Source organism: Solanum tuberosum, unplaced genomic scaffold (assembly GCF_000226075.1).
Source record: "Solanum tuberosum cultivar DM 1-3 516 R44 unplaced genomic scaffold, SolTub_3.0 scf00176, whole genome shotgun sequence".
NCBI lineage: Eukaryota > Viridiplantae > Streptophyta > Magnoliopsida > Solanales > Solanaceae > Solanum > Solanum tuberosum.
This window is the reverse complement of record NW_006239100.1, coordinates 513,272-527,073: the sequence shown is the minus strand read 5'-3', so window position 1 is coordinate 527,073 and position 13,802 is coordinate 513,272. Positions and strand designations below refer to the sequence as shown.

At 35.2% G+C, this 13,802-nt stretch overlaps 1 pseudogene; it reads right to left on the bottom strand.

The window, feature by feature from the left end:
* Nucleotides 1-4,261: 4,261 nt before the first annotated feature.
* Nucleotides 4,262-8,320, bottom strand: LOC102587624 (bifunctional pinoresinol-lariciresinol reductase 2-like; annotated as a pseudogene).
* Nucleotides 8,321-13,802: the final 5,482 nt, after the last annotated feature.

Here is a 13,802-nt window from a genome sequence, read left to right as displayed (position 1 = left end):
GCAATGTTCTTTGTGAGTTCTTGAAAGGCTTACTAGCTCTCTTCCTCTTTTAAATGAATGAATTTAATATGTTGTTTGTCATGTTGAAAATATCAACCATAAAGAGTTATTAAGCGTTGGACAAACAACCTCGTCCATTTTGATTGGTTCAGGACGCTGGCGCCTCACCAACCATTGACAGGACAGCTTTACAAATGTACCCCATTATACATTTGATGGAGAGAACTCTGCCAGGGACCGGGTCCCTGCATTTGTGAGCCACTGAAACAGACAATCTCGTCTGCTCTTCCTATTGGCGCAGTATATTGTACTTTTCACCTACCACCTAACATGACAGCTTTACAGTTGTACCCTATTATGAATCTGGACGAGAGCACTCAGGGACCAGGTCCCTGCATTTGTGAGGATCATCAAAACACCTAGAATATAACATGTTCTCAAATTCCAAAACACCACTCTCTTCACCAACAGCCTCTTGAATTTGCACCTCAACATCATCAACTTCCATCACTGGATTTTCAACGACATTGATAGGATGATTGTTCATTCCATAATCCTCATTCCACATACACGTTATTTCAGGATCATCATTTTCAAATTGCTCTTTGATTATCTCTTCACCTGACGAAGCCTCTTGAATTTGCACCATTGGCTCAACAATATTAATAGGAGTGACCGCCTTATATTCATGATCCAACCGCGGCACAACAGAATTTACCCCTGAAATCACCTTTGTATCCACCTTCTGCTCATCAGAAAATCCATAACAGTTGTACTCACATTACTACTTCGAGAACAATTAGCAGTAATTTTTTCGGCCTTCATTTTTATAGCACAAATACAATAATCTCTAAAATTAGAGTTTTTGAACTTTCTAAGAATAGCTTCACAAAAAGCATATTCCTTCATGAGCCACTTACCATCATCAGGACAACATATATGGTATCATAATAGAGACTCTTCTTGCGTCCCATATTCAAAGGCTTGCTCTGTTTACTCCTAACCCATTTCCCCTTACTTGATGTTTCCAAGTCCCTAGATTTTTACCCACAACTCTGCAAAATCTATCGTTAGTTTTCTTTTTCTTATGTCTCGGCGAAATAAAGTACCGAAAACTATTAGTATCCCAATCGTCTTCTCCTCTGCAATGACGCCCATAGCCATAACTTACCCATGGTTCTCGTTTGTAAACATCGCACTCCGTAATAAAACCATTGTCAGACAAATCTTTTTCAGCGATAAACCTAAGAAGGAATGTGAATAACTCTGAATCTCTTGGATGAAATCGATACCCTTCTTCCTCAAACTCCATCACTCTTGAATGAATTAAAATAATTTTACTAATTTTATAAGTTGTGACTATTTAGAAAAAAAAAGGTATAAAGTTGAACTCAATGGGGACAATTTAGGAATCCCATATTTATAACTTGCTTCAATCCCCTTGCCTTGCTGGGAAACCAATTGGTAATAACTTGGGAAAACTATATTTAGTAACTTACCAGTTTTTTTCAACAATAAAATAATATTTAGAAACTTGCCATTTTTTTTCATTTTTTTTCTCAACTTACAATTTTTAACATTAAAACAATATTTTGAAACTTACGATTTTAGTTTAATTTTTAAAAGAAACATTTTTTCTAATAATTTACGAGTTTTATTTATATTTAGAAACAATTGTTTTAATCTCTTTTTCTCTGTGTTAAGTTCTAACACTTACATCATGTATGCAATTGTGTTTTTACTCCAATTCGTTTATCTTTTAAAAAATATCAATAGGGATAAGTGCAAGCAAGGGGGGCTAGGACTTACCTTACTAATCCTAATGAAGAACCTAACGCTTACTACCTAACAAGCATGGAGAAAATAAGAGGTAGAGAGAACTAAGTTTTTTTTTATCAGCACAGAGTTTGTAATACACTCCATGACGATATTACAAATGATGATGCTTAAATAATGTAAAAATATGCCAATCAAGAAGAAAGTTGAGTTATCAGCCTCAAACTTTCTATACAAACGCATGAATTAAAAAAGATTGATTGCCCATCAAAAGTAACTTGAAGTATTTTTTTCTCTTGTCTTCTTCTTCAAACATATCCAACAACACTTGATAATTCATACTTTCTTTATGGATTTATTGGATCTTGTTGAACCTATTGATACTGTCAAATGGTTCTGCTTTGCCTATCGCATCGGTATGTGCCTTGGAACAAACTCCTCAATCATTTTGCCATCCCAACTATGTTGCCTTCCATGTGTCTTCTTTTTGCTTTTGTTGCTTCCACTTCTTTGTTTGCCTAGGTGATATATCTTCTTCCCTAGCCACTCTATCAAAGCATATGTCCAGCATATCTTCCCCATCTTCATCAAGAGAATCCTCGCCCAAATCAATTGTATTTGACACTAAGTCCCTTGACTCATTCTTCTTTGCAATCACACATTTAGGCACAAATACTGGAGCTTCTGGACTTAATTTTCTGTTCAAAGTAGATGGTGAGACCTGCTTTTCTTGGATCAAATCGTTGTCCTTCTCTGTTAAATTTACTTGCTTTTCAGTAGTTTTCGATAAAGCATCAAAGCTATTTGAACATAATAGGTCTCTTGAGACATTACTAATATCTTGCCTCTTCTCACTATCATGAAAATTTCTAGTCGCACCCTTTTCACTACATGGAGAATTATTTTGACTAGTCGGGGAAAGGCTCTGATTACTAGTTGAATTTTTGTGTGCAACCAGTGTCCAATTTTTAGTTGCATTCTTGGTTTCAACTTGCAAAACATGTTGCCCAGAATTTTCAACATCTTCAACATCAGATGTATCCATTAGTTTGTGTCCTGAATCCATTACTTTTTGGCCTGAACCAATTTGCGGCGCATTAACCCAAACTCTTGGTGCTCCCCCTTTGTTTTCGGTAGTTGTTTGAACACCAATATTACTTGTAACAACATCCATTGAGTGTGCATGATTTTTGCCCAAAAGTGACAGCAACCAACTGTCGATCTAAAGAAGAAGTTTTACTTTGATCGACATCTACAACCTTTCTTTTTTTATTTAGTATTTCTCTCGCATCACCTTGATACTTTTCACTAGCGATAATACCTTTTGAAGCAACTTCAATGGTATCATCAATTTGTTTGTCATTTTGATTTCTTTTCGAGATCAAACGACAACTATATTCATCATGAGCTTGGTGCTTACAATAATTGCAATATAAAGGTAGATTATCGTATACAATCTCCTGAAAAACCTCGATCAACTTACCGGATTTTCCATCCACAAACTGCAATCTTATACGATTTGGATGTTTTTCCATTAGTTCAAGTATAACCTTGACCCTAGGTGTGCTAGGTATTGACTTGATTTGAGTAGCTTTATCTATAGCTATTGGTTTCCCAATTGCCAATGCTATAGACAACAGAGACTTCTTTGCAAACAAATCTGGAGATAAGTTCGGTAAAGAAATCCAAACCACAGCTAACATCATTTCCTCCTTAGGATTATATCCAATGGATCATGGAAAAATCCTACATTGGTGCTTCTCTCTATTGTAGAGAAGATAATTAACTGAGCGAGATAAATCTAGTACATAATCTTTATATTGATCAAATTTCAACAAAAAATTTCTTGGAGCAAGTAAGCCAATAAAACAATTGCCCTTGGTACCAAGATGTTTCGGTAAAATTGACCTTAATACCTTCAAATCTGGTGTACCATGGGATAATTTAAACACCACTGCTTGATGCAATCCCTCTTCAATCATAAAGTCTTGCCTTTCCTCGATTGAAAACGTGATAGTAGGTTCTCCATGAATTATTTCAATTGATTTTGCGATTGTTTTTGAGTTAATTAGGGCAAATTGTTTAGGATTTATAGTATTCAAATTGAAAAGGGTGGCGTATGCGGTGGTTTATGGTGGTGGGGCAGGCTGGACAACTTCGAAATAAGGTTGTCCAGTGGCCGTAGCAGCCATGAGAGCTGCGCAGCTGCTAGCTAGGAAGGATACCCTAGGTCAGCAGTTTTTCTAGACGAATTCGATATGTATCCTCCAAAAAGTAAAGGCACTACTTCTGAATATTATAATTGAGTACTTTGGATGTTTTCTAATTGTGGCACATTTCTGATATAATAAGCAAATGTTCAAGGAATGGTAGCAGATGCAACTTATATATATCATTATTAGAGAATAATCAAATAAGTTTATTACAAAGCCGAAGTTGAGAATTACAAGAACACATATACATATTTTGTGCTTATAAATCAAAGTTATAAATATCGCTTCATGTATTGTTCCACGGTAGTGTACTTGACCTCTGGATAGAGTGTTGATGCTTCTTCTCCTTCTTCTCCTATTTCAAAATTCGCGAGGCATCCTTCATAGCATACGTGATAATAGTGACACAAGCCAACTTGTTCTGCATACTCGAGCTCTGTTTTTTTATGTTTCCCCACAATAAAATCTCCGATTTAGTTTTGATAGTTCATTAAATTTACTCTCGATAAATGAGAAAATGACATCAAATCAATTGGGGAAAAGGGAGTACAAACTACAAAATATGAATATATTTTTTTAGATAAAATGGTTCTTAGCCTTCATGGGAGGTAAAAATTCTTCTTTGGAAAGAGTTGATTTTTTAAGCTCTTTGCCTATGAGCTTTTCCCATATTTGAACCACTTCTCTTTGAGAAAGTATGTTTTTAGGAGGCCTAAGGTAAAGTGTTTTATTGAGTGTCCTTGGATCATTTATGGCCTTGATGGTATATGTTGTGATATCATCTTCGTCAACATAAATTGCTAGAAAAATTAAACAAAACATGTAGTTACTAATACACATTAACAAATTTTTAAGGCTTAAATCATCTACGGCCCCTTAAAGTTGTCCGCATAATTCACTTAAACACCTCAACTAAGACTTGTACCTATTGGACACCTTGATTATTCTAAATTTGAACCATGTTGACACTTTGTGCAGATGTGGCACAAAAAGTGTAATTCATACCTTGCTAGGCGCATGAATCATTTAATCAACACATTTTTAGTTTATTCTTTTTTGTTTCTCATTATTTTATTTTATTTTAAAATAACAATCTTCCTTTCTTCTCTCTTTCAAAATTGCAGACCTGCTGCCACCAATTATTCATAACAAAAGCTACCACCTAACATTTTTTTTTTATAAATTTACTCTTCTAAGCTTATGCTTAAATTTGAAAAGAATTCTAACGTTGCTTGCAAAAAATCCAAATATCATCTTATTCCTCACATTCCAAGCCCTAATATGTTAGTTTCATAATATTTTTACCCCTGCTAATATCAATTTCCAACTGAAGGAGATGAACCCTAGTTTTGTACACAAGGATACCTCTTCATCTTTTTTTTTTAAATTTCTTGTCATTGTATTAATTTCCCAGATGTAGAATTACGTAGTTCGCCTTTGCCGGAATAAATGGAGACCACCATCCACATTTTCTTTCCCGAAAAAATGGAGATCGTCATCCACATCTATTTTGCCGGAATAAATGGAGTCCACTATTCACATTTTCTTTGTCGGAAAAAATGAAGACCACAATCTAATTTATTTGTTGGAAAAATGGAGATTACCATCCACATATTTTTTTGCCAAAAAATCTGGAGATCACACACACTGCCCCTGATGCACACCCCTTCTTTCTCCACAACGAAGCAGAAATAGATAAATTTGAAATCAAAATAAAAAGAGGATGAACAGATTTTTTTAAAACAATAAAGAAAAGAAAAGATAAAACACTATTAGTTTGAGATAGGAACAAAAAAGAAAACATAAAGAAAAAAAAACCTAACTTCATTTAGTATATGTTAAAATCTCCATTTAGAAAATAACAATGGTGGATAAGGAGTGACTTTACAGAAAGAGAAGAAAATGAGAGGTTTGGGGTGGTGTCGGGTGCAGGGGTGGAGCCGAAGAGGGTGGGTAAAATTGATTTTTCATTTTGTTTTTAGTTGAAATTATTTCATTTTAGATTTAGATTTTTTTTATTTTCAAAATTCATTTATATAATTATTGTAAATTTAAATGTCACATGTCTTCATTTGATTTTCTATTTTGCCACATCAGTGGCATGTGTATTGCACACACTTCCTCTTTTGATCGGGTCTAAATGTTTGATAGGTATTTATTCTTTAAGGTTGGAGTGCCTAATATAAAAGGGAGCATGTTGGGGTGTTTAAGTGAATTTTGGGACAACTTTAAGGGGTCGTGGATAAATTAAGCCTATTTTTAATATTACACATATACTTTGGCCTGAAAACTAGAAAACTGTAAGAGAGAATTGAGTTTTAAGTAATATATATACAATTCGTAGATATAAGAAATATTTACATCATCATATTACATTTTTGTAGCATGTAGCTTATCTTATTTTCAATATTACCCTCCGACATTTTAAGAAGACGTACATGTAGATTGAGGTGGATCCAGGATTTATATTTAGTGAGCTCGACTTTTAAGATTCTTAGTAATATTACATATGTAAGTAAAAGTTAGGGGTTCAAATGAACTTGTGGCCAAAAGGCTACATCAACGGTCCAACCTTGTTGTGGATATTCTTCGGATGACCTAATAATGTAAGAAATCATTTACATTATAATGATAGATATAACTTAAATTTGGGAGAATTACCTTTCTGGTTGCCATCTCTAAGCAAGACAACAGAGTCTGTTGAAGGAAGGATATGACCGATTTGACAAAGGCCACCAAGAAAGTGAAAGGAATGCCAGCTTCTTCAATTGCTTTCCTCACCACCATTCTTGCTGGATCCGTTCCAAATTCAGATGCAAAAAATCTCTGTACATTTTATAAGTTTATGTGATATTGCATACCACAAATTCTTCGATTTAATAGAGTCACCAGAGTGATCAACTTAATTATCCAAAACGTCACTCACCTAGTAACTAAAAACTACATAAAAAAGTCACTTTGCTTCGTTTTGTAATAGAATGGTCACTTGTCCCAACTTTAGGAAAATCAAAAGTTATCCAAATAATTGTTTCAAGCAAGTAAAAGGGCAGCCCAGTGAACTAAATCTCTCACTATGTGCAGGGTCCAACGAAGGGCCGACCTGTGGCGGAGCCAGAATTTTCATCAAGGGGTTCGAAAAAAGGCCAATTTTACAGCAGACTTACAATCATAAAATATTAAAATCTTTAAATGTATTTTAAAACTGTTTTACTCTTTTTAGATAGGAGATTCAGCTACCCAACCACAAGGACCTATTGTATTTGTACGCATTCTTACCTTGCATTTCTGTCAGAGGTTGTTTCCGAGTCATAATATAAAAAACAGAATTGCATACAAAGTGTAAGACTAGTTGTTGGAATTTGGTAGAATCTTTTTACTTTTTTCTTTTTAGTTTAAAAATATTCTATAGTATTTTATTTCCTTTCAAGTCTAAGGTTTACATTAATTGCAAAATATTTAGTTTCCTTTTAGTTTAGTAGCTAGAAGGAAAATAATATATTTTATTCTCCTTAATTACTTATAAATAGTGATGTACTCTTCTATTTGAATCAATGCAAGAATCAATACAAAGAGTTATCATTCGTTCTCTCTTTAATTTTTCTTTCTAGTTTCTTCCATTCCATAGCAGGTTGTTTTTTTAAAACTAAAAACATAATATTATTATATGAAAAACAAATATAAAAGAAAATACTAAAACTATTGAGAGAATAAATCTCCCCATAAACTAAAATCTCTAAATGATTACATTGTGAATTCTATTGTGTTCTGCTATGAGAATAAGGATCTTCAATTTATAGATCTCCAAATTTTTCCTCTAAGGAAAGAATAAACCAAATATGAAAGAAAATTATATTTTCCTTTCAGAAAAAGTTCAAGCATTTATGGTAATACTTTAACTTTTCTTTAGGAAAAAAAATAAACTTCAAATAAGGAAAGAAAATCAGGGCAAAACCCTAACATACGTACCTTGATATTTCCAGCTTCTTTGATGGCATCCACAAGCTTGAATTGAAGAAAGATATGATGGCTACGAATATGGACACCGAAGATGGCACATATTACAACTTCCACGAGTTTAACTGCATCCACGAGACTTTGATGATCGTTGAAAGAAGCAGTTACAAGGTGAGCTCCCTGCATCTTAAAAAAATAAGCATTTCAACTTTTTCAATAGCAACTCCTATTTCTGGACGTTGTAAAATGTATGTGTCATGTCCATTTGCTAAACTAGATTTCACCAATCTCTTTCCAAGGTATCCTGTTCCTCCCACTATCAACACTTTGCTTTTTTCCATCTCTCAATATATTTCTTCTTTTTCTCCTCGGATCAATGGATATATAGTTAGTTGATATATGATGGATACTCCATATGTTGTCTATTTATAGAATCAATCTTATTTCTTGGAAAATAAGCGAGTTTCTTATTTATTTTTTGGTACTACTGTATGATAATAATATCTAAAAAATATATTTATGTAATCTAGCAAAATATTATGGGGTGAGAATGGGTTGGGGTTCGGGGAGGGATGGTCTAGGTTGGGACATTGGATGAGACTCAAAAGTGGTTACTTGAACACCCTTTGTCGAAAAATTATATTGTTGTCATTCTCCGAGCCTACACCGTGGACGTGGCTGGCAATCGAGAACCATTGTTGGACCCAAGTGAACCCTTGGCCTGACTTATTTACTCAACGGAAGATTTACTCAAGATAAATACTATTAAAACAAGTAAACTAAACTGCTCAAAATATAACTTAGATTGTATTGTAATAACATTCGTTGCCAAAGTGTCAAATCAAGTCTCAACTTAACTGAAAAGGAAAAGTAAAGACTCATGAACTAACATCATTAACTTTGTCTATGAAGCCTCTAAACAACTGAGATGAACGTCAGGACAAGACCCACGACATCCTAATGAACTAAAATATTGAAAGAAATAAAAAGGACCCTCTGGAAAGCTAGAAGGCTCACCAACTGACTCTGAGTGCTCAACTGGATCAACGAGGTGCTGGATGCTGATCCTGATTACCTGTGTCTTCATCATAATAAGATGCAGGCCAAGTGGCATCAGTACAGTGAATGTACGAGTATGCGAGTTGGAATGTTAAACATAACTTAAGCTTGAAAAGAATCTGAAAAAAACACTTACATTGGCTTTACTCAACTCCTAGATAACTTAACTCAATATAAAGCAATAAAACACATGCAATAAATAGAAAGCCTTTAAAACAGTAGCAAAAACAACTTGGTTCGTTAAAGAAAATGCAATAACAAAGTCAACTTTGCTCATATAATAAAGTAATCTAGTTTCTGTGGGAGTTTCTCTAACCGACAACCACCATTATAAGCCTAAGTGGTGATACAGCGTCTTGCCCACGCTGCCAGAACTGTTGTATACTTTGCCATCATATAGAACGCTTAACTAAGTGGATCCACTAGTCTATGCTAAAAGCATCTGAAGGAGTCATCTAAAAAGTATGATCCTTTACTACCCATGATGGCTACATGGTTTATGGAGACGTGAGTTATTTGAACTCAAGCTCGTCCCCGTATCGGTGCACAATACTACTCCCAAAATATACTTTAGCTTATATGTTTATAAAAACAAAACTCTTTCTTTGGTTTGAGATAATTACTCAAAAACATAGCTTAAAAGCTCTCTTTGAAATCTCAGTTTCCTTTCTTACTCAAATGTGAAAACATTTTAACTCTTGGGAATACTTTGTTCCCGTATAATCTTTGAAGAATGAACTTTGCTCTTACTCTTTACTAAAAACTAGCTCAAAGGCTCTTTTGGAAATCTCAGTTTCCTTTCTTGTTTAAATGTGAAAACATTTACTCTTTGGAAATACATAGTCCCGATATACTCTTTTAAAGAAATGAACTTCAAACTTTACTTTTTACTCAACTCAAAACACAAGTCTTAAAACAAAGTTAAAACATTTGTAAAAGACTTTTGGAAGACTCTATGAACTTCTCTTGACTTGACTCTTAACTTTCCTTGAATTGAATTATGGATTCAAGGATTATGATTGTGATAGGAAAGATCTCATGATGTTTAGGAATGATTTTAGATAGCTAATCATGAGAAAAGATTAAAAAAATTATTGTTTGAGGATGGGTCCGCAACGCGAAGGTGTATTTAAATTTTGGTCACGAAAATACTTTTTGAGGCAAAGAGGTCTGTGTCCTCTCCACGACGCGAAGGGAAAAATTACACTTCTGAGGAACATGTCTGCGACACAGACCTGGTACCTAGTTTCTGCCCGACTTGTTCCTTCTTCGTTTTGTAACCACAAATTTCCTAAACTCGGTTCTTTTTCTCAAATTCCCTTTATATTCAGATACCCAGTATGTATACACAAGAATCTAACTCAAAAAACTCAAGGAAACAACATTTTAACCTTAAGGAACTCCTCAACCTCAACCTAACTCAAGAACGGAAGCCAATTTCAAGAACATCATTCAATATTCATCAACTTTCAACTTTCTAGAATAAACTTCGCTGAAATAAACATGCTTGGCGCGTGGGTGAACGAACCCAATGCTATGAAAGACTAACATACCTCTTTAAGGATCAACCCTTGTCGAAATCCACAAGCTAAACCTTCAAGAACGATGAACTTTGCTCTTTCTCCTCTTTTCTCCTCTTGTGTTCTTTCTCCAAAAACCCTAGTGTAAATTTCCAATTGTCTAAACCGAACCAATTCAGTATAGAACCCAGTTTAATTGCTAAAAACGAATTATCTTAATTGGGTGGTGAAAAGACCATAATGTCCTTCTAAAATCCGGATTGGACTTTCCTTATTCGAACAACCCAATTTCCAATGGGCATAACTCACTCATACGAACTCAAAATCGCGCAAACTCTTGGAAATATTATTCCAAGATATTTTCTACGATATCTGGAAACACACCTAACGCATCTTGATCTAGGAATTATGGTCGTTTGAAGTTGCCCAAAACTCAAACTTAACCAATTTTCCAAATTTTTATTATTTCCAAACAATCACTCTTTCTAATTCTACCTCTTTTTAGTTCTTTCAATTTGCGAGATGTTACAATATCTCCCCCTTGGGAACATTCATCCTCGAATGAGATTACTCTTAGTACGCTAAGGGTGTAACATTAACATTCATCTCAAATACCCAACAAGCAATGCAATTACAACATGCCAACTTATAAATAAATACCAAGAAAAGGATTACCACCTTAATTTGGAACTTCTCCGGATTCAAAGAGATGTGGATATCTCTTCTTCATGTCCTCCTCAACTTCCCAAGTAGATTCCTCAACAAACTGATTCCTCCAACGAACTTTGACTGATGCTACCTCTTTTGTTCTCAACTTGCGAACTTGGCAATCTAGAATCTGAATAGGATCTCCTCATAAGACAAGCTATCCTTGATCCCAATATCTTCAATTGGTATGATCAATGAAGGATCGCCCATACACTTTTCCAACATGGAGATGTGGAACACCGAATGGACTGCTGCTAATTCTTGTGGTAGCTCTAACTCATAAGCTACATTTCCAATCCTCTTGGATATTTTGTAAGGGCCAATAAACCGGGGACTAAGCTTCCCCTTCTTACTAAATCTCCTAACACCCTTCATAGGTGAAACTTTCAAGTAAACTCATTCATCTACTTCAAACTCTAACTCCCTCCTCCTACCATCAGTTTACTGACGACTCTACGTTATTTTCAATCTCTCTTGAATAACTTTCACTTTCTTCATAGCTTGATGAACTAAGTGTGGTCCTATCAACCATGCTTCACCAACTTCAAACCAACCAATAGTAGATCTGCATCTTCTCCCATAAAGAACCTCATAAGGATTCATCTGTATGCTAGAATGGTAACCATTGTTGTAAGAAACTCAATGAGAGGTAGGTGATCATCCCAATTACCCTTGAAATCAATCCCACAATCCACCTTGATACCTCAAAACACTATCTCCCCCTTGTTCAAAAGCCATCAGTTTTTACTTATGAACACTTGCCTTTAATTCACGAAATAAAGGACCTTGGTCTTGCTTATCTTTTACTTCTGACACTAATGGTGATTCAGACATATTCATCACAACTACTCCTCCTTCTATGGAATCCATTAGTCGAACTCCTAGCCTTACAAGTCTATGCACCTCTTTTGCTAACTATTTCTTACATTCCTCAAAATGGACGGTACTACCCATGGACAACCCGTTCAAGACATTAGCAACAACATTAGCCTTACCTGGGTGATAAAGAATACTCATGTCATAATCCTTGAGAAATTCTAACCACCTCCTTTGTCTGAGATTAAGCTCTTTCTGAGTGAACACATATTGAAGACTCTTGTGATCAGTGAATACATCAACATGAACACCATATAAATAATGACGCCATATCCTCAAGACAAATACTACAACAGCCAACTCTAAGTCATGGGTTGGATAATTCTTCTCATGAACTTTCAACTGTATGTAGGCATAAGCTATAACTTTGTCATTCTGCATTAACACATAATCCAAACCAACTCTAGACGCATCACAATAAACAACAAAGCCTTGTGTACCTTCTGGTAAGGTCAACACTGGGCAGTAGTCAACCTCTTTTTCAATTCCTGAAAGCTTTTCTCACGAGCTTCAAACCATTGAAACTTCACTATTTTCTGAGTCAACTTGGTCAAAGGGGACGAAAGAGATGAGAAACCTTCTACGAACCTTCTATAATATCCAGTCAAACCTAAGAAACTCCTAATATCAGTTGGAGATATGGGTCTAGGCCAATTCTGCACTGCCTCTATCTTTTGGGTATCAACTCTAATTCCATCATCGAAAACTATGTGGCCCAAGCACACCACTGACTCAAGACAAAACTCACATTTAGAGAACTTAGCAAATAACTCCTTATTTTTCAATGTCTAAAGAACTATTCTGAGATGGCTAGCATGATCTTCTTCATTCCTTGAATAGATTAGTATGTCATCAATGAGGACGATAACAAACATATCTAAATAAGGTTTGAAAACTCTATTCATAAGGTCCATGAATGCTGCAGGCGCATTGGTCAAACCAAAGGACATGACCAGAAACTCATAATGACCATAACGGGTCCTGAATGCTGTCTTGGGAATATCACATCCCCTTACTTTCAACTGATGGTAGCCAGACCTAAGGTCTATCTTAGAGAAACATAAGGCACCCTGAAGCTGATAAAAAAGATCATCAATTCTCGGAAGAGGACATTTGTTCTTGATGGTAACCTTGTTCAACTGACGGTAATCTATACACATCCTAAGGGAACCATCTTTCTTTCTCACAAATAAGACCAAAGCGCCCCAAGGTGAGACAATTGGTCGAATAAAACTTTTCTCTAAAAGATCTTTCAGCTGCTCTTTTAACTCTTTCAACTATGATGGTGCCATTCTATATGGCGGAATAAAGATAGGACGGGTATCTGGAAGAATGTCTATACCGAAGTCTATTTCTCTCTCAGGAGGGACTGTAGAAAGATCATTAGGAAAGACTTTCAGAAACTCTCTTACTACTGAAATTGACTGAATAGGAGGTATCTCAACACTAGATTCATTAACTCGGACTAAGTGATAGACACATCCCTTGGAAACTAACTTTCTCGCCTTAAGGTATGAAATAAAATGACTCTTAGGCACTGCTGAACTGTTTTTCCACTCTAAGACTGGCTCATTTGGAAACTAAAACTTGACAACCCGAGTTCTACAATCAACTGAGGCATAACACGCATAAGCCAGTACATACCAAGAATGACATCAAAATATATCATGTCTAACTCAATTAAATCAGCCATGGT